The 23,063-nt window shown below is 41.2% G+C and overlaps 1 pseudogene; it reads left to right on the forward strand.

Moving 5' to 3' along the window:
• Positions 1–22,502: 22,502 nt before the first annotated feature.
• On the forward strand, positions 22,503–22,841 carry LOC129551547 (SRA stem-loop-interacting RNA-binding protein, mitochondrial pseudogene; annotated as a pseudogene).
• Positions 22,842–23,063: the final 222 nt, after the last annotated feature.

The raw sequence follows: 23,063 nt of genomic DNA on the forward strand, positions 1-23,063 counted from the left end.
CCAACTCTCGCATCCATACATGACTACTGGAAAAACCATAGCCTTGACTAGATGGACCTTTGTTGGTAAAGTAATGTTTCTGCTATTTAATATGCTGTCTAGGTTGGTCATAACTTTCCTTCCAAGGAGTAAGCTTCTTTTAATTTCATGGCTGCAATCACCATCTGCAGTGATTTTGGAGCCCAAAAAAGTAGTCAGCCACTGTTTCCACTGTTTCCCCATCTATTTCCCATGAAGTGATGGGACCGATGCCATGATCTTAGCTCTCTGAATGTTGAGCTTTAAGCCAACTTTTTCACTCCCCTCTTTCACTTTCATCAAGAGGCTCTTTAGTTCTTCTTCACTTTCTGCCATAAGGGTAGTGCCATCTGCATATCTGAGGTTATTGATATTTCTCCCAGCAATCTTGATTCCAGCTTGTGCTTCTTCCAGCCCAGTGTTCCTCATGATGTACTCTGCATATAAGTTAAATAAGCAGGGTGACAATATACAGCCTCAACGTACTCCTTTTCCTATTTGGAACCAGTCTCTTGTTCCATGTCCAGTTCTAACTGTTGCTTCCTGACCTGCACACAAATTTCTCAAGAGGCAGGTTAGGTGGTCTGGTATTCCCATCTCTTTCAGAATGTTCCACAGTTTATTGTGATCCACACCGTCAAAGGCTTTGGCATAGTCAATAAAGCAGAAATAGATGTTTTTTGGAACTCTCTTGCTTTTTTGATGATCCAGAGGATGTTGGCAATCTGTCTCTGGTTCCTCTGCCTTTTCTAAAACCAGCTTGAACATCTGGAAGTTCACAGTTCATGTATTGCTGAAGCCTGGCTTGGAGAATTTTGAGCATTACTTTGCTAGTGTGCAAGATGAGTGCAATTGTGCAGTAGTTTGAGCATTCTTTGGCATTGTAAGACCATCCCAAAGAAAAAGAAGTGCAAAAAAGCAAAATGGCTGTCTGAGGAAGCCTTACAAATAGCTGTGAAAAGAAGAGAAGTGAAAAGCAAAGGAGAAAAGGAAAGATATACCCATTTAAATACAGAGTTCCAAAGAATAGCAAGGAGAGATAAGAAAGCCTTCCTCTACTAACGCATATATATGGAATTTAGAAAGATGGAAATGATAACCCTGTATACGAGACAGCAAAAGAGACACAGATGTGTAGAACAATCTTTGGGACTCTGTGGGAGAGGGTGAGTGTGGGATGATTTGGGAGAATGGCATTGAAACATGTATGTTGTCATATGTGAAACAAATCGCCAGTTCAGGGTCGATGGATGTTACAGGATGCTCGGGGCTGGCGTGTGGGGATGACCCAGAGGGAGGATAAAGGGAGGAGGGAGGTGGGAGGGGGGTTCAGGAGGGGGAACTCATGTACACCCGGGGCGAATTCATGTCAGTGTATGGCAAAACCAACCAATATAATATTGTAAAAATAATTTGCCTCCAATAAAAGATAAATAAATTAAAAATAAAAAATAAATAAAATCTTAAAATTGTTAATTGAGAAAAAAAAAAGAAAGCCTTCCTCAGTGATCAATGCAAAGAAAGAGAGGAAAACAATAGAATTTTAAAGACTAGAGATCTCTTCAAGAAAATTAGAGATACGAAGGAAACATTTCATGCAAAGATGAGCTCAAAAAGGACAGAAATATTATGGACCTAACAGAAGCAGAAGATATTAAGAAATGGCAAGAATACACAGAAGAACTGTACAAAAAAGATCTTCACGACCCAGATAATCACGATGGTGTGACCACTCACCTAGAGCCAGACATCCTGGAATGCAAAGTCAAGTGGGCCTTAGGAAGCATCACTATGAACAAAGCTAGGGGAGGTGATGGAATTCCAATTGAGCTATTTCAAATCCTAAAGGATGATGCTGTGAAAGTGCTACACTCAATATACCAGCAAATTTGGAAAACTCAGCAGTGGCCACAGGACTGGAAAAGGTCAATTTTCATTCCAATCCTCAAAGAAATACTTAATAAAGTTTTTATTTAAATACTTTATTTTTATTTGAAAAATATATAGTTAAAATCTATTAATACAATGAATTTAAGCAGAAAATTGATTTGAGCTTGTGAATTGTAGAGCCAAGACATCTGCTACCACTTAGTGGACAATAATTGAATTACAGGAAAAGCCCTAGGTGTGCAGATTAAGGGAGAGTTGGACACGACTGAGCGACTTCACTTTCATTTTTCACTTTCACATTGGAGAAGGAAATGGCAACCCACTTCAGTGTTCTTGCCTGGAGAATCCCAGGGATGGGGGAGCCTGGTGGGCTTCCATCTATGGGGTCACACAGAGTCGGACATGACTGAAGTGACTTAGCAGCAGCAGCATTAAAAAAAAAAATTTTTTTTTTATTTTCTGAAAAACTAATAAAACTCAAACAAAATGATAGATGACATAAGATAAATAACCACGGAAACATAGAAAATATTTTTTAAAATTTTAAGCGACTTCTTTGTACATCATTATGCAAATACATTTGAAAAGTCTGATGAAATGGATAATTTCCTACTAAAATACAGTCTATCAAAATTGATTCCTGGGAATTCCCTGATGGTCCAGTTGTTAGAATTCTGTGCTTTCATTACCAAGGGCCCTGGTTCAATCCCTGGTAAAGGTCAAGGAACTAAGATTGTGCAACCTGTGTAGTATGGCCAAAAAAAAATTGACTCTAGTTGAGGTATAAAGTTCAAACAGACTGATGTCCATATTAAAAAGTAGAGAAATTTATCAAAGAAGTATCCACAAAAATGCACCAGACTCAGTTACAAATGGAAATGCCATCACATCTTCCAATACAGATAGTCCCAATACATTATTCTAGAGACAAGAAAAGTTTAAATTTTTTTCATGAATTAAGCATAAAGTTTATTCCTAAGCCCAACAAAAGCAACACCAAAAAAATGACAGAGAAATATCACTTATGTACACTGATGTAAAAATCTTAAAATATTATTGAACAGGATGCAGTACCACATTAAGAAAATAATACACCATGCCCAATGAATTTAGCTCAGGAATACAAGGGTGTTTTGTTATTAGAAAATATGTTACCATAATTCACCATATTAATAGATCTAAGTAGAAAAATCCTATGATTATCACCATAAAAGCTGAAAACATATTTGACAAAAATCAACACCCATTTTGACATTAAAAAAACACTCAGAATATAGGAGTTAATGGGTATTTCCTTAATGTAATAAAATACATAACCTCAGTTCTAAAGCAAGAGCTTAACGATTATATAACATTATAGTCACAAAATCTTAAAGAGAATCAATGGCAAAAGTAACCATGCAATAAAAGAATTCTAAAGTTAGCAGGATATAAAGCTAACATATAAAAATCAATAGTCATTAGGTACATTAACAATATCCAGCTCAAAAATATAAGAGGAAAAAGTCCTATTTCCAATAGCAACAACAACAAAAAATAAACTCTAAGGAATAAACTCTAAGGAATAAACTTAGCAAAAATGTGCAAGATTAACATGAGAAAAACTTTAAAACACTACTGAAACACCCAAAAATAGACTTGAACAAATGGAAAGATAGTTCATGCCCTTAAATATAACAACTCCCATTAAAAAGATGTCTGCTCTTCCCAAGTTAATTTATAAATTGAATAAGACTCTAAACTTCATGTGGAAAAATGAATGTGCAAGAATACCTTTTTTAAAAAACTTGAAAGAGAAGAACTATAAGGTAAAAGTAGCTTATACTGTACCAGATATTAGAAAATGAAACTTCTATAATTAAAGTTTGGTACTGGCACATGAGTAGACAGAATTATGCAATAGAATACAGACTCAAGAATTAAGCCTATATATATATGGAAATTTAGAACGTGATAAAGGTGGCATCTCAAAATGACTGGGGCAAATATATGATCTGAGGACAACTAGGTAGCCATTTTTAAAAAGATCAAATTGGATCATACCTCAGATTATACAGAAGAAGAATCTCCAAATGGATCAGTTCTAAGTATAAAAAATAAAATCCATAAAAATGCTGGAAGAAATATATGTTGAATTCCTTTATAACCTAAATGTGGGAAAGGCTTTCTATATATGATTTGAAATCTAGATTCAGTAAAAAACTAATAAAGTCGACTATGTAAAAACTGAAAACTGTCACATCACAAAAAAGAATACCAAAAGTAAAATCAGATGACAAATCACTAACTTAGGGGAAAATACTTGCAATATTTATCACAGATAATGGGCAGTATCTCTTATATATAAATTATTTTTAGAAATCATGGAAAACAAAGACCAAAAACCCAGTAAAAAATAAGCAAAATATGAACACGCAATTCACCCAAATGTGAGACAAAGAAAAAGCTATAAAGATGAATAGGCTCTTATCCTGATGATTTATAAGCAGAGTTAGAAGTCACCAACTTCTCTTTTAATTAAACAGTAAATACCAGCAAGCTGCAAGGGTTTTTACTATACAAACGCCTTTGAGTGATACTTAATTGAAAACAACATAGTGAGTTATAATTCTGTGATATAGTCTAATAACGGGGTCATGATTAATGACAATTGAAGTCTTGAAAATAGCATCCACTTGTATTTTTAATTTTGCATTTCTTTACATCTGGCTTTAAAAGTGACTAAGGAAGCACTAAGGACTATGCTTATCTAAGAAACAAAGCAAGATGGGGGAAAAAAAAACCTCTTTTTTATTTCTAACAGTTGACTAGACAACATTATGATCTCTATAACCAATATTCAATGTTAAGTGATTGAAATTTAATATTGGCTCCAACCATGAAAACCTGTTATACTATAATTCTCTGATAGCTGGGTAAGCATAACCAAAGTGCCACTAGCCACTTGGTGGCAATAGATCCTAATCATCTTAAAGTCCTTAAAGGATGGATTTGGAAACTAATTGATAAGGGCATTTCATGCAGGTCACAAGATGCTTCAGTTAGAAAGATTAGCAAAATCCTGAATATCCTTTAAAAGGGCATTAGAAGGAAAGAAAACATATCCTATCTTTGTTAAAAACAGTTATGGATACATTCTAGAACATCCTACTAGGAAAGATCTTTGGAGCTAGAAGAGGTTTAAAGGGAGACAAGAACTGTCAACATAGAAATAACTAAAAAGACATAAACTGAAAAGAAGTATCGTGAATAACATTAAGAGCCTACTTGCTGTTTAGCCATCTGAGCAAGCCACTTGCCCTGTCTTGGCCTCAATTTCTGTGCCTGAACACTGAGCTAGATCAGGGGTCAGCAAATTTCCTGTGAAGTGTCAGATAATACATGTTTTAGGCTTTGTGGGCCACTCATTGTCACAACCACTCAACTCTGTCATTGCAGCACAAAAGCAGCAATAGACATTACACACAAAAAAAAGCATGGCTGTGTCCTCATAAAAGTTTATTTATGGACACTAAAATTTGGATTTTACATAGTTTTCACATGTCATGAAATACTATTCTTCTTCTGATTTTTTGTTTTCAACTGTAGTTTGCTGACCCTGGGCTGGAGGGTCCCTGAGCTCCCTTCCTGCCCTGTGTCTCTGTTGATTCAACTGCTCTTGAGTCCCTACTTACCTAATGCTGGGGTTATATCTCTTTTACACCTTCTTGTACCTGCTTTTGCAACCTAAAGCAGTTTCTCTAGCTTTATTTACTCACATCCCATTAGATAAGAATTAGAAAGATGCCATATCATATGTGAGTTTCCCTGGAAGCTCAGCTGGTAAAGAATCTGCCTGCAATGCAGGAGACCCCTGGGTCGGGAAGATCCCCTGAAGAAGGAATTGGCTACCCCAACTGGGATACCCACTCCATTGACTACCCACTCCAGTATTCTTGGGCTTCCCTGCTGACTCAGAGGGTAAAGAATCTGCCTGCAATGTGGGAGACCTGGGTTCAATCCCTGAATTGGGAAGATCTCCTGGAGGAGAGCATGTCAACCTAATCCAGCATTCTTGCCTAGAGAATCCCCATGGACCAAAGAGCCTTGTGGGCTACAGTCCACGCTGTCACAAAAAGTTGGACATGACTGAGCAACTAAGCACAGCATGTACCTTAAGTAGCTCACGATTGTTTAAATGTAGCTATCTTTGGTCCTCCAAACATATACATATGTGGGTTTTCAACTTTGCATGTCCCTCCTCTCAACTCACCACATGGAGATTCCCAGGCTTGTCCTCCTGCATTTGAAAATCACTGCCTTACAATCTCTTAGACTTGAAAACTCCCAGTGGGAAAGCCCCCTAAAACCTTCACTTCTCTTTTCTGCTGGAAAAGAACATCAGTTTTCCACGAACTCCAATGTAAGGGAGGTTGGCTAACTCAAGCTTACTTTGTGAACCAGAAAGCTGGAGGTAAGACAGACTTGATTGCATCGTAGTCCCTTCTTCCTCGTGGTCAGAATCCACAACATAAGTGAAATCTAGGGTTTCTGCATTTGTCCCTCTCTCCAATTCCTCTAAGACCATGAGACAAGATCTAATCAGCTTGATGACCATGTAACTGGTTATAATTGCTATCAGTTCAGTTAGTTCAGTTGCTCCATCGTGTCCAACTCTTTGCGACCCCATGAATCACAGCACGCCAGGCCTCCCTGTCCATCACCAACTCCCAGAGTTCACTCAAACTCATGTCCATCGAGCTGGTGATGCCATCCAGCCATCTCATTCTCTGTTGTCCCCGTCTCCTCCCGCCCCCAATCCCTCCCAGCATCAGAGTCTTTTCCAGTGAGTCAACTCGTCGCATGAGGTGGCCAAAGTATTGCAGTTTCAGCTTTAGCATCAGTCCTTCCAATGAACACCAAGCACTGATCTCCTTTAGGATGAACTGGTTGGATCTCCTTGCAGTCCAAGGGACTCTCAAGAGTCTTCTCCAGCACCACAGTTCAAAAGCATCAATTCTTTGGCGATCAACTTTCTTCACAGTCCAACTCTCACATCCATACATGACCACGGGGAAAACCAGAGCCTTGACTAGACGGACCTTGGTTGGCAAAGTAATGTCTCTGCTTTTTAATATGCTATCGAGGTTGGTCATAAATTTCCTTCCAAGGAGTAAGCGTCTTTTAATTTCATGGCTGCAATCAGCATCTGCAGTGATTTTGGAGCCCAAAAAAATAAAGTCTGACACTGTTTCCATTGTTTCCCCATCTATTTCCCATGAAGTGATGGGACCAGATGCCATGATCTTTGTTTTCTGAATGTTGAGCTTCAAGCCAACCTTTTCACTCTCCTCTTTCACTTTCATCAAGAGGCTTTTGAGTCCCTCTTCTCTTTCTGCCATAAGGGTAGTGTCATCAGCATATCTGAGATTATTGATATTTCTCCCAGCAATCTTGATTCCAGCTTGTGCTTCTTCCAGCCCAGCGTTCCTCTTGATGTACTCTGCATATAAGTTAAATAAGCAGGGTGACAATTTACAACCTTGACGCACTCCTTTTCCTATTTGGAACCAGTCTGTTGTTCCATGTCCAGTTCTAACTGTTGCTTCCTGACCTGCATACAGGTTTCTCAAGAGGCAGGTCAGGTGGTCTGGGATTCCCATCTCTTTCAGAATTTTCCACAGTTTATTGTGATCCACACAGTCAAAGGATTTGGCATAGTCAATGAAGCAGAAATAGATGTTTTTCTGGAACTCTCTTGCTTTCTCCATGATCCAGCAGATGTTGGCAATTTGACCTCTGGTGCTTCTGCCTTTTCTAAAACCTACTTGAACATCTAGAAGTTCATGGTTCATGTATTGCTGAAGCCTGGCTTGGAGAATTTTGAGCATGACTTTACTAGCATGTGAAATGAGTGCAATTGTGCGGTAGTTTGAGCATTCTTTGGCATTGCCTTTCTTTGGGATTGGAATGAAGACTGACTTTTTCCAGTCCTGTGCCCACTGCTGAGTTTTCCAAATTTGCTGGCATATTGAGTGCAGCACTTTCATAGCATCATCTTTCAGGATTTGAAATAGCTCAATTGGAATTCCATCACCTCCACTAGCTTTGTTTGTAGTGATGCTCTCTAAGGCCCACTTGACTTCACATTCCAAGATGTCTGGCTCCAGGTGAGTGATCATGCCATTATGATTATCTTGGTCGTGAAGATCTTTTTTGTACAGTTCTTCTGTGTATTCTTGCCACCAATACAAGAATAAAATTTAGAGAATGTACAGTGACAGTCCATCTGTATAAAATGTTTTTAAATTGTTGAGAAAGAGAGAAAAAAGTTAGCTGCTTTTAGGTGTTCAAGCTGGTTTTAGAAAAGGCAGAGGAACCAGAGATCAAATTGCCGACATCAGCTGGACCATGGAGAAAGCAAGAGAGTTCCAGAAAAACATCTATTTCTGCTTTATTGACTATACCAAAGCCTTTGACTTTGTGGATCACAATAAACTGTGGAAAATTCTGAGAGAAATGGGACTACCAGACCACCTGACCTGCCTCTTGAGAAACCTATATATATATATATATATATATATATATATATATATATATATATATATGCAGGTCAGGAAGCAACAGTTAGAACTGGACATGGAACAACAGACTGGTTCCAAATAGGAAGAGGAGTATATCAAGGCTGTATATTGTCACCCTGCTTATTTAACTCATATACAGAGTACATCATGAGAAATGCTGAGCTGGATGAAGCACAAGCTGGAATCAAGATTGCCAGGAGAAATATCAATAACCTCAGATATGCAGATGACACCACCCTTATGGCAGAAAGTGAAGAAAAACTAAAGAGCCTCTTGATGAAAGTGAAAGAGGAGAGTGAAAAAGTTGGCTTAAAGCTCAACATTCAGAAAACTAAGATCACGGCATCTGGTCCCATCACTTCATGGGAAATAGATGGGGAAACAGTGGAAACAGTGTCAGACTTTATTTTCTTGGGCTCCAAAATCACTGCAGATGCTGATTGCAGCCATGAAATTAAAAGACTCTTACTTCTTGGAAGTAAAGTTATGACCAACCTCGATAGCATATTAAAAACAGAGATATTACTTTGCCAACCAAGGACCGTCTAGTAAAGGCTATGGTTTTCCCCGTGGTCATGTATGGATGTGAGAGTTGGACTGTGAAGAAAGCTGAGTGCCAAAGAATTGATGCTTTTGAACTGTGGTGTTGGAGATGACTCTTGAGAGTCTGCTGGACTACAAGGAGATCCAACCAGTCCATTCTAAAGGAGATCAGTCCTGGGTGTTCATTGGAAGGACTGATGTTGAAGCTGAAACTCCAATACTTTGGCCACCTGATGAGAAGAGCTGACTCATTGGAAAAGACCCTGATGCTGGGAGGGATTGGGGGCAGGAAGAGAAGGGGACGACAGAGGATGAGATGGCTGGATGGTATCACCTACTAGATGCACATGAGTTTGGGTGAACTCTGGGATGGACACGGAGGCCTGGCGTGCTGTGATTCATGGTGTCGCAAAGAGCTGGACATGACTGAGTGACTGAACTAGTAATAGCCTTGAAACTTCTGCTGGAAGGATGGGACATTATAAAATGGCCCATCTCCATAAATAAGTCTTTCTTTGTCAAGGAGACTCATCAGAAAGATGCCCTGGGGATGTGAATACTGAGGGCCATGTGAGCCAGCAGCACTGGGTGACATCATCTCTTGTGTGAACCTGCTTATGGTGTGAAGTCCATGAGACCATTAGCACTCTGGGGGCACATGAGGCCTTGAGGTTTAACCCACTTACCCCAGGTCACATATGTACCAAGGAGGAGCTAGCACTCTAATTCAGACCTGCCTAGAAAAGCAGTTATCCATTCAATTTCTTTGTCTCTATCATATCCATCTGTCCATCTAGCTATCTTGTATCTGTCTCATCTCAACATTGCCTCCCTGGAAAGCATTAGGTCCTTATGCTTGAATAATTAAAGTCCCCAGAAAACAAAGATCATGGCATCTGGTCCCATTACTTCATGGGAAATAGATGGAAAAACAGTGGAAACAGTGTCAGACTTTATTTTTGGGGCTCCAAAATCACTGCAGATGCTGATTGCAGCCAGGAAATTAAAAGACGCTTACTCCTTGGAAGGAAAGTTATGACCAACCTTAATAGTATATTAAAAAGCAGAGACATTACTTTGCCAACCAAGGTCTGTCTAGTCAAGGCTATGGTTTTTCCCGTGGTCATGTATGGATGTGAGAGTTGGACTATGAAGAAAGCTGATCGACGAAGAATTGATGCTTTTGAACTGTGGTGTTGGAGAAGACTCTTGAGAGTCCCTTGGACTGCAAGGAGATCCAACCAGTCCATTCTAAAGATCAATCCTGGGTGTTCATTGGAAGGACTGATGCTAAAGCTGAAACTGCAATACTTTGGCCACCTCATGCGACGAGTTGACTCACTGGAAAAGACTCTGATGCTGGGAAAGGTTGGGGGTGGGAGGAGACGGGGACGACAGAGAATGAGATGGCTGGATGGCATCACCGACTCGATGGACATGAGTTTGAGCGGACTCTGGGAGTTGGTGATGGACAGGGAGGCCTGGCGTGCTGTGATTCATGGGGTCATGGGGTCGCGGAGAGTCGGACACGACTGAGCGACTGAACTGAACTGAAGGAGATATTTGGCTAATTAAACCAGGTTAAAAGACTCCAAAGAGAAGTTTTCCACTGGGAATTTATCAGATAATCTTACCTGTAATGTTCTCTATCCAATCCTTACCACAAACCTGATTATGAGAAATGTTATTTTTGCAAGATAGCCAGAGAGAGTGGAGCTCAGGCTCCCAAGTTTGACTCATAGATCAAATCTGAACAATAGAGTCCTTGATAAGTCACTATTTGACTTCACTGAATTATAAAACACATTAATGCACACTGAAAATTAATAAAAAACTAAAGCATATTTTAAAGCTCTAAAGCTTCTGATTATTATAAATTAATTAAGTACTCAAATCACTGATTCATTCCCTTGAAATAGTGAAGGGATGTCAGATACTTTTAAAATAACTCCGTGATATTATCAGATTTTATGTGGCTTATGTCCTACAATTCTGTCCCATAAAAAATATATGCCAGGATTTGAAACAATGTGGCTAAGGATGACACTGTTTCTCATTAATTCGAATTTTGGAAATTTTTATTAATTTTTACAGAAAGTAGAAAAACAAATGAGTGGATATAAATTTTGAACCATAAGCCCAAATATCAAAGGGAATATAACTTGAGTTTCTGTATTTCTATTTCTACTTTGAGCTCTCATCTGATAGAGCAACAGCCTTAGCTCTCTGGGGGCTCCCCTTTCTTACTTTGGGTTGTGCCATTGTTCTAGAGCCTTATATGACACCAAAGGTGGGGGAAGAAGGGTCATAATCTGGCTCCAAGTCTCAAGCAGAGCTGTCCACCATTCCAGTCAGCCTGCCCCTCTGCTCCCATCCCGCCCTTGGGCACAGGGATCTCTGCAAGGCTGCCTAGCATCCCACATGCCTGAAAGCACCTTACTTCCTCTTTGGGGTTTTGCTACCACCTTCCTTTACTCCAGACCCCTGAGATCTCTGTTCATTGATCACTTCCCTTCCCTTTAGCCAGGACAACATTTTCAAGTCTCCCTTATGTTTCAGACAAATGCCTTGTCTACCTCTCCCTGTTCTGGAATGTAACCTCTTAGAAACAGAAGCCAGAAAGTCTAGCAGACTTCTGCTTTCTGACATGTAACATCCCTTCCTTAAGACAATGAGGACAGGGTGGCCATTAGTTTGAATGGGCAGGGGAAATGTATAAAAGCAAAATACAGACAAATATCTGAAATACTCTCTGACCATTCTTTTGTTTTTCAGTATTTACATAGCCTCTTACATGCCTTGCTTGCACAATTTTTGTATCTCTCATTATCCCATTTACTGAAATAAGTTCGCAAGTTTACTTTCTACTTCCAATCCCATTTTTCTCAATTGAGTATTCTCTCTACTTTGGCCCTGTATTTCCCTAATATCAAGGATCCTTGAAAATATAAACTAAACCCAACCCGAGAAATCAGGGCATCCAATCATCTTCACTAAGGAAACTGAAATACTAGCATCCTCTAATGAATAAACATACATGGGCAGGAGTTTATATTGAACAATGTTTATGCAGCATTAATTATATAGGCAAAAAATGGAAACAACCTAAATGCTCAAGAATAGAGAATTGTTTAAATAAAGTAATCACATGATAAAATTCTATGAAGCTATTAAATTTCAAGTTGTAGAAGAATATGGGATTATATAGGGAAATAGTCACAAAAATAATAAAGGCAGTATGAACTGTACAATCACAATTTTATAAAGTATGCACTTAAACAGAGCCCATTTAAGGCTCTATTTAAGGAAAAAGGCTGGAAAGTTAAAAGGGATCTGTGTTCTGGGACTGTGAATGGTATTGTTAACTATAATTATTTTCTTTCCACGCTTTAAAATATTTCTACAATTCACATATGTTCTTTTCCTAATCAGATAAATAATGTTACTCAAAAAACTGAAAACGTTTATTCAGCTTATGATTTGTGCACCAAGCATAAGCTATACCTCAATAAAAATATTTTTAAAAATAGCAGAGATCTTTAACAAGAATAAGAAAGAAAAGAAACATCTGAGATCATCTCAGCCCTGACTGGGCTTCCTTTCTCACCAAAGAAATCTTGTACTAATTAAATTTCTTGGCTGGCCAATGGAAAACATGCACCTGTTTTGTATGTGTGTGTTTTTTTTAATTTTCATATATTACTGTGCTTAAGAAAAATATTTTGCAAACCATAGCTGGCAAAGTTGGCAAAATGAAAGTCTGTCAGTTGTGTCCGACTCTTTGAGACTCCATGAACTTAGTCCATGGAATTTTCTAGCCCAGAATACTGGAGTGGGTAGCCCTTTTGCTTCTCCAGGGGATCTTCCCAACCCAGGGCAAACCATATGTACATTAATTACTGATCCAAAGAGGAAATCATCCTGTCTCTTCACAATTGACTGCAGAATCAGGAAGTAATCAAAATATGTCATACAAGTTATGGATGTCCTGGTTCACAGGTTAAGTGAGTCATCGAGAGCTTGTTGGGTAAAAATCTGGTCTGACTACTTGTTCTAGACTTCCTAGCTCCTGACTCTACCCTCAGAGCTCTGGCTGGGCTGTCGGACAGCCCCACCCTCTTGCTCAGGCTTGCAGAGCAGAGGATGAGCAGTAATGTCCACAAGGAGGAGTGGTGCTGGGCTGAGACATGTCTGGTGAAGAATGACGGATGTGGAGGATAAGAATCTGTTTTGCCACATCTGGGCCTGACTTCACCTATAAGCACCTTTTTTTTTTTCTAGCTGAATCATTTATTAGCTCCATTTGGAGCTATCAGATGGTTTCTGTCATTCAGTGATGCCATCCTCTGATGTCTTCTGCTTGGTTTCAGGGTTGCTGTGTAACCAGAGTGGTAGACGGGAATGATTTCTATGACTTGTGTAAGAACTGGCTAATGTTCTTTTAACTGATCACTGAATCTTCAGAGAAAGCCTCAAAATTACATTCTGAGACCCTGGGCTTCCCAGGTAGCACAGTGGGAATCTCCCTGCCAATGTAGGAGACACAAGAGACGCAGGTTCAGTCCCTGGGTCAGGAAGATCCCCTGGAAAAGGAAATGGCAACCCACTCCAGTATTCTTCCTGGGAAATCACATGGACAGAGGAGCCTGGTGGGCTATAGTCCATGGGGTCACAAAGAGTCAGATACAACTGAGCATACACACACATAACCTCTGGGTCTAAGTGACTTTTAATTTAGTTTAACTTGTAGGACTTTCAGTTCAGTTCAGTTCAGTCGCTCAGTCGTGTCCGACTCTCCGCGACCCCATGAATTACAGCACGTCAGGCCTCCCTGTCCATCCTCAATTCATTCATTCAACTATTTATTGAATGCCTGGAATGTGTATGCTATGCTAGGCACTGAGGATGGTCTGATGAACAAGAGACAGGTCCCTGCTTATGAAGTTTATTGTTTAGCTAGAAGCACAGCCCGAAAAACAAAAGCAAAGTCAACAATCCGCCAAAAGCTAAACCAGCAATTCCAATACACTGTGCTAAGAGCTCTGATGGAGAAGTTACAATCATAAAGTGCCATAGGAGTACCTAGCAGAGGTATACAGTCGGCAGTAGGGAAAGAAGAAGCTGGGGGCGGTGGGGGGAGTTGGTGGGGGGAGGAGGTGGTTCCGTCCCAAGGGCTTAGGTCTTGTGTTAGTTTTCTAGCGCTGCCACACAAAGGACTACAGATAAGATGGTTTAACAGCAGAAATGCGTTTTCTCTCCTTGGCTTGTAGATGTCCACCTTATTTTTCTTCATATGGTCTTCCCTCTGTATGTTTGAATCCTAATTTCCTCTTCTTATAAGGTCACCTTGAGAGCTAGTTTGGAAGTTCTAGCAGGAGAGCACAGCTACTCCTATACCCCTGATGGAAGACTGGTCCTCCTCTATCAGGGATGGTGGTCTTCCCTGGTGGCTCAGATGGTATAGAATCCACCTGCGTTCGATCCCTGGGTTGGGAAGATCCACTGGAGGAGGGCATGGCAACCCACTCCAGTATTCTTGCCTGGAGAATCCCCATGGACAGAGGAGCCTGTACAGTCCGTGGGGTCACAAAGAGTCGAACACTACTGAGTGACTAGCCACATACGTAAGGACACCAGTCATATTGGATTAAGGACCACCCTAATGACCTCACTTTAACTTAATTACCTCTTTAAGGACCCTGTCCCCAAATCCAGTTGCATTCTGAGGTACTGGGCAATAGGACCTCACATGAATTTAGGAGGACACACTTTGGCCCCAAAAAGGCCTGAAGGATAAAGAGGCATCAGCCAGCCAAATGGAATCACAGGAAAAGGCTTTCAGCACGAGCAGAGGCAACAAGGAAGGCACTCGAGGAGAATTTAACAGGAGCCAGATCAGAAAGGGCTTGTGACAGCTGTGTTCTAAGGACAATGGAATGCTATCGAAGGGTCTTAATTAAGGAAACAATATGATTTTGTATCTTGTCTCTAGCGACTAACCCACCCTTAGAGATGCCAAGTTTTAGTGTAATCACCTCACTTTTGATTCAATTTTTTTTTCCTTCTTACCCTTATTTTTCTTCCCTCCTCTATTCCCTAGCTTCTCAATTACAAGTGGTACACGTTTATCTCATCGATATGTTGTAAGCTCTGGCCTGGCTGATTGGAATCCTTTGAACAGAGAATCAATTCAAGATGGAAAATTGAAGGCTGTGGTTAGGGTTGTATGAATTATATTTAAACCCAGATATGTAAGGAATGATAACCAGGGCCAAACAAGGGTTCTATTTGCAATTGCTAAACATGCTTCAGTTGTTCCACAGGTTTTTCAGTTCTGACCTGCTTCCTGGCTCATCCTCAGTTGTGGCTCGAGACAGAGATTGCCAAGGCTCTGACTACCCTTGGTTGCCAGGGGTGCCCTGCTTTTATTGCCATTAAGTTGTTAATCTCTCTAGAGTCCAACCATTTTCTGTATGAAAACACAGAAAATATCTTCAGCTTATCCAGAGAGTATAAGCCTAGCTTATCCACATGATGAAAAGAAGAAAAGGAAAACAAGAAAAGAAGAAGAATATGACCCTTACCATTTTTGTACATGTGAAACTGTGTGTTATCGTTCAGTTCAGTTCAATCACTCAGTCGTGTCTGACTCTTTGTGACCCCTTGAATCGCAGCACGCCAGGCCTCCCTGTCCTTCACCAACTCCTGGAGTTCACCCAAACTCATGTGCATCGAGTTGGTGATGCCATCCAGCCATTTCATCCTCTGTCGTCCCCTTCTCCTCCTGCCTGCAATCCCTCCCAGCATCAGAGTCTTTTCCAGTGAGTCAACTCTTCGCATGAGGTGGCCAGAGTATTAGAGTTCCAGCCTCAGCATCAGTCCTTCCAATGAACACCCAGGACTGGTCTCCTTTAGGATGGACTGGTTGGATCTGCTTGCAGTCCAAGGGTCTTCTCCAACACCACAGTTCAAAATCATCAATTCTTCGGCACTCAGCTTTCTTCACAGTCCAACTCTCACATCCATACATGACCACTGGAAAAATCGTAGCCTTTACTAGACGGTCCTTTGTTGGCAAAGTAATATCTCTGCTTTTTAATATGCTATCTAGGTTGGTCATAACTTTCCTTCCAAGGAGTAAGCTTCTTTTAATTTCATGGCTGCAATCAGCATCCGCAGTGATTTTGCAGCCCAAGAAAATAAAGTCTGACACTGTTTCCACTGTTTTTCCATCTATTTCCCATGAAGTGATGGGATCAGATGGTATGATCTTAGTTTTCTGAAGGTTGAGCTTCAAGCCAACTTTTTCACTCTCCTCTTTCACTTTCATCAAGAGGCTCTTTAGTTCCTCTTCACTTTCTGCCATAAGGGTGGTGTCATCTGCATATCTGAGGTTATTGATATTTCTCCTGGCAATCTTGATTCCAGCTTGTGCTTCTTCAAGCCCAGCGTTTCTCACTATGTACTCTGTCTGCATATAAGTTAAATGCGCAGGGTGTTGTTGCTGCTGCTGCTGCGGGAGATACAAATAAGCAGACAGACAACAGAAGGTGTTACAGCCTGCTGGCAAAGTGATTGACTGGATTTTCTCTTTCTTTAGGGTTTTCAAAGTCATTTAAACTGGTAGTTAAGGGCTTCACTAGTATCTCAGACAGTAAAGCATCTGCCTGTAATGCAGGAGACCTGGGTTTGATCCCTGGGTCAGGAAGACCCCCTGGAGAAGGAAATGGCAACCCACTCCAGTATTCTTGCCTGGAGAATTTCATGGACAGAGGAGCCTGGCATGCTACAGTCCATGGGGTTGCAGAGTCGGACACAACTGAGCAACTACACACACAAACTGGTAGTTAAGTCTAGTCCCAGTCCTATGCTTAACAAGCACTGTGAACTCAAATTTAGCCACAGTTTCAACTAAAAAATGGAAAACTTGACCAAGACATGTTCAGTCAATGATGTTCAAGGACTCCAGAGGTCTGTGTTGGATGGTTGGCCCCTTCTCCCAAAAGGAAATTGGTGAGACCTATGAATTTTCTCACTTGTTTGCTGGGCAGATGCTGTGTTTGATAACCTATGAAATATAGTGGGTAGCAGCCAAGACAACAGTGTCTGCCATAAAAGAGATTACAATCAGATTGTGGAGAAGATAAACAAAATATGTGTTAATACCTGAAGTAACAGGAATATATAGTGCAAACCCAAACCTAAAAGGAACCAGAAGCTCTGGATGGTGTGGTTTTTTAAAACAGTGTTTGCATGCTAAGTCACCTCAGTTGCATCCGAATCTTTGTGACCTATGGACTGTAGCCCACGAGGCCCCTCCATCCATGGAATTCTCCAGGCAAGAATACTGGAGTGGATTAGCCATGCCCTCCTCCAGTAGATCTTCCTGACCCAAGGATCGAACCCTCACCTCTTATATCTCCTGCATTGACAAGTGGGTTCTTTACTAATAACACCACCTGGGAAGCCCTTTAAAAGCAGTACTGAACATAAATTTATGAAAAAGATTAATACCCATGTGAATGGGCGTTGTATGAGCAAGAATATGGAGGCAAAAGTGAGGATGAGAAAGAGGAGTGAGAGATACTAGGACTCACCTGGACGGGAGCTCTGAAGGAGGAGGCTGGCTCAAGAAGGATCTTGAATATTTGAGTGTAATTCTTAAGAATTTAGACTGGATTTGATAGATAATTTCCCTGGTAGATGGGCTTTCCTGGTGGCTTGTATGGTAAAGAATCTGTCTGCAATGTGAGAGCCCCAGGTTCAATACCTGCATCAGGAAGATCCCCTGGAGGAGGAAACGACTACCCATGCCAGTATATTCTTGCCTGGAGAATGCGGTAGACAGGGGAGCCTGGCAGGCCACTGTCCATGGGGTCGCAAAGAGTCGGATGCTGCTGGGCAACTAACACTGATAGATGACAGGAAATCCCCAAGTTATGGAGCAACAGTGTTTAAAGTGAATGAGAAAGAGTTTGATTTTCAGGAGGAGCTAGAAGGATAAGACCCAGCCAAGAAGCATCAGCAATAATCCAGTAAGGGGGTGGTGACAGTTTTGACAGTCATTCCTGTGAAATCAGGTATAGTGAAGGGTGAATTTGAGAGACCTTGTAAAGTCATAAACTGCCAGTGTATTTGAGTAATTCCTATCAACATTGCCCCTGGGTTTCTGTGCAATGAGCCTTTAAGTTAGAGGTTTCCAAGACTTCAGTAATATTATGGCAAAACCTCATTCATTCTCTTTAATGCTCTTTCAGTCATTAGAAAGTGCTCTATAAGAGTACAGTATTTCTCAATAACAATGAATGCAAAATAAGAGAAGATTTAATGTTTAACCCTGCTTTACCTTCTTTCCTAGGGTGGTTGGATCAGTGCAGGAGAAAAGGAATACTAGGAAGGTTAAAATGGAAATAACACAGCAGGCAAAGGGATTCTACAGATTGCAGAGAAATATTGATTGTTTGACTTTTGATTAACACTGTGGTGGGGCTATGACCAACTTCCGTCCTCTATTGATTAAATAGCTCCATCTGCCCAGTCATGGACTCCTCAGCTAGGACTGGGGCCATGGCCTTTGAGCTAGGACAAACACTTTTTCTAATTTGTTAATAATTTTATTCATTCATTTTACTTTTGTCTGCACTGGGTCTTCACTGCTGTGTTCGGGCTTTCTTTAGTTGTGGTGAGCAGGGACTCCTCTCCAGTTGCTGTCACGGGCTGCTCATTGTGGTCGCTTCTGCTGTGGCCCAGCACAGGCTCTAGGGTTCAAGGGCTTCAGTAGTTGTGGCTCGCAGGCTTTAGGAGCGCAGGCTCAGCAGTTGTGGGCGCACGGGCTTAGTTGCCCTGCGGCATGTGGAATCTTCTTGGACCAGAGATCAAACCAATGTCCACTACGTAGGGAGGCAGATTCTTAACCACTGAACCACCAGGGAAGTCTGAGAACAAACACTTCTAAGGACTGGCTCAAAACATGCCCTCGTGTTTTGAATGTGCTGAATGTGCTACTACATGAAACCCGGAATCAACTTGCAACTAACTCAATGTGAACAACACATGATGACAACATTTGCTTTAGTTCATGCCTCGGGCTGTTTTCATTTGTTTTATCATTGCTACATGGTTTCCGTGTAGCAGAGGACTGGCCATCCAGATTTCCACCTTTTCACCCACCACCACACCTGTAAACCTAGCATACCAACACTGTTATTTGCTAGGTCTCTAAATTTAATGCTCACAAGATTTGTCTGGGGAGCTTTCTTAAAATGCAGATTCTAAGGCTCACTCTAGAGAATGTAATTTAATAAATGTGGGAATGGGCTCAGAATCTGCATTGAACACGCATCCCAGGGGATTCTGGTATAGGGGTCCCCAGATTACATGTTAGGGTCACTACTAAGCTGAACCCGCAACACAAGTAATCCATGAAGAGTCAAACTCACAAATTAACATTTATCAAGAAACCTTTGAGAGCACAGCCTTAAGTTTATGTATGTGCCCATTTTTTTCCAAGGTGTAAACCGACAGGAAGCCATGCTGGAAGATGCCTATGATCCAAGCGTGTTAGGCAGGACAGAATTTCCTCCCTAGGGAGAGGTGCAATAACACTGATTGCATAATATTACCCCACCCTGGCTTTTACCATTAGTCATAACAATTGACTGAACTGACTCCAATACTCCCAGGTCAATTGACGAATATCTAGGGTGTGTAAACCCCTAGAGTTCTCTTCCCTGTCCCCTCAAAGAGCAATAACACAGTGCAACTCAGAAATCAGGCTACTTGAGCAAGGGTCAGACAAGCTTTTCTACATTGTTCTTAGAGTCCCGAAAAGCCTTTGTGGTTGGTGAGATCAGTTCCTCTGTCCTGCAGAGGAGGAGAAGACTACTGATGCTGCAATTCCTTTTGAAGTGAGAAAAGATGCAGGTTGCTAAAAGATTTATTCTTGAATTCCAATTCATATGATCCAGCAATTCCACTTCTGGGCTTTTCTGAAGAAAGCAAAATCACTGTGTTGAAAAGATCCCTACATCCCCGCTTATGTATACATATGTAAGTTCACTTCAGGGTATATAGTCAAAGGAAATGAAATCACTGTCTCGACGAGACATCCATACTCCCATATTTATTACAGCATTATTCACAGCGACCATGGTATTGTCACAATCTAAGTGTTCACCAACAGATGAATAGATAAAGATAATAGATAATATATTATCTATAATATATTATAGATATATATATCTGTATGAGAGATAATATAGATAGATGATACGAGATAATATGAGATAGATGATATAGATAAAGATATATATAATGGAACATTCAGTTCAGTTCAGTCACTCAGTCTTGTCTGACTCTTTGCGACCCCATGAATCACAGCACGCCAGGCCTCCCTGTCCATCACCAACTCCTGGAGTTCACTCAAACTCATGTCCATCGAGTCGGTGATGCCATCCAGCCATCTCATTCTCCATCATCCCCTTCTCCTCCCGTCCCCAATCCCTCCCAGTGTTATTCAACCTTTAAAAAGAAGGAAATTCTGCCATTTGTGATAACATGGATGAATGTAAAAACCATTTTACTAAATGAAATAAAGTCAAACAGAGAAAGACAAATACCACATGGTATCACCTATATGTGGAATCTAAGGGGAAAAGATTCACCTCATAGAAACAGAGAATGCAATGTAGTTGCCAGAAGCTGGGAATGCAGGAAACAAGCTGGTGAAAGGGTATAGACTGTCAGTTATGAGATGACTAGGTATGAGAATCCATGAGAAATATTGTGCCTGTTGTTGAGAATTCTGTATTGTATAATTGAAATTTTTTAAGAAAGTAGACTGAAGTTTTTCACTGCCCTCATACAAAAAAGGTAAATATGTGAGTTGATGAATGTGTTAATTAACTCCATGCTGCAATCCTTACCCAAGGTACACATATACAAAATCATCACAATGTATGCTTTAAATATCTTACAATTTTATTTGCTAGTTATACCTTAAGACGGAGCTGGAAAAAAATATTTTTAATTTATTAATTTATTTTTTGGCTGTGCTGGGTCTTCATTGCTGTGCAAAGACTTTCTCTAGTTGTGGTGAGTGGGGGCTACTCTCTAGTTGTGGAGAACAGGCTTCTCATTGCAGTGGCTTCTCTTGTTTGCATATTCTTTCCTAAGGGAAAATGGTAAGGACTTCCCTGGTGGACCAGTGGTTAAGGATCTGCCTGCCAATGCAGGGGACGTGAGTTCAATCCCTGGTGCGGGAAGATCACATATGCCACGGGGATGCATAAACCCACGTGCACAAATACTAAGACTGTGCTCTAAAGCCTGTGAGCTGCAACTGCTGAGGCTTCGAGCCCCCTAGAGCCTGTGTTCTGCAACAAGAGAAGCCACCTGGGGCTCCAGGATGACTGGTGCCTCAACCTTGTTTGGGGTTTCCTGGGTTGTAGGCTTCACCACTGCAGGGGGATGGGGGAGGGGGGAGCCAGTGTCACAGGCACTCTGGGGGTTGAAGTTCAGGGGTGCCACAGCTGCAGGCAGGGATCTAGACTTGCAGGCACCTCCATGACTGGAGGGACAGGATTAGAGGCCCCACTGCTGCTGCTGCCCAGCTCCCTGTGGCTGTGAGCACCGCTGGAGCTGGGAGGCCACAGACCTGTGTGCCCCCTGCCCTGCCCCTACTGGCTTTTCTGGGGCAATGGGCCTAGCCATTTGCAGCCGGGAGTCTGGGATGGCAGACACTGCTTCCACTGTTCCCACGGCTCTACCTCCTCTACGTACTTCAGTCCATCCACTTTTAGATGTACAGATGCGTGGGACTCTCTGGCATCCTGTTGTGCTGGAAAAAAGAAGCCTTGTTCAGTTACAGATGTTTTACTGGTTGGAAATTGAAGCAGAGAGACAAAGCGAGTGTCTCATGCAACCGTGAGGCTGGATAATCTCTACAATTTCTTAAATCTATTCACCAGTTGATGAACATTTGAGTCATTCCAGTTTTGAACTATTATGAATAATGCACCTGTGAACATTTGTACACAAGTCTTGTGTGAACATATGTTTTCACTCCTTTTAGGTCAATACCTAGGAGTGGAAATGACGGGATGTATAGTAAGGGATGTATTCACACATTCACCCCAACCATGGGTGGAAGCAGAGTTAGCTGAGGAAGTCCAGAGTCCCAGGCCTGTACCAAAAGCCGGAGATAAGCCCAAATTCTCAATATCTTCATGAGTTAAGAGTCCTAAGCCTAGAGTAAAATAAGACCTTGTCTGGGGACTATACACCCCATGTGGCCTAGTAGAGGCAACCACCCAAAACCCAGCCCCCACCACGGGAAATCTCCCATAAAAGATAATTCCTGTGGAGGACAAGAAATACAGAACTTATGAGAATGTCAAGTTCTGTAAAAATAGCCTGAATAATTGATACCCCCCAATCCAATAATACTGTCTTAAAGGTACTTGAAAATAAATGTATATTAACCTAAAGATGGTGTCCTGGGCAGTGAGGGGAGCTATGGAGCTGCCCACAGACATCGAACATCAGCCAGTCCATTGCATTTGTCAGAAAAATTCCCTAGACCACTTGAGTGAGCTGAGAGGATACTTTGTACAGTTTGGCCACGTGGGAAAGTGCACTGTACCCTTTGACAAAGAGATCGACTTTCACAGAGGTATGGATTGCATTCAATTTTCTTCAGAAGAAGAGCTTCACAACACACTACCACAGGAAAATCATGTTACTGATGGAGTCGAGCTCCATGTTCAAGCTCAAAAACCCAAAGATTTACAAGGGGATCAAACATCTGATGAAGAGAAAGATTTTTGATACCATCACTGCCTATTAAACAAGGTAAATAAAACTTAAACAAATATGTATATAGTATATTAAAAAGCAGAGACATTACTTTGCCAACAAAGGTCCGTCTAGTCAAGGCTATGGTTTTTCCCGTGGTCATGTATGGATGTGAGAGTTGGCCTGTGAAGAAAGCTGATCGCCAAAGAATCGATGCTTTTGAACTGTGGTATTGGCGAAGACTCTTGAGAGTCC

Source organism: Moschus berezovskii, chromosome 1 (genome assembly GCF_049115385.1).
Source record: "Moschus berezovskii isolate FMDL1 chromosome 1, NW_MosBer_1.0, whole genome shotgun sequence".
In the NCBI taxonomy this organism is placed as follows: Eukaryota; Metazoa; Chordata; class Mammalia; order Artiodactyla; family Moschidae; genus Moschus; species Moschus berezovskii.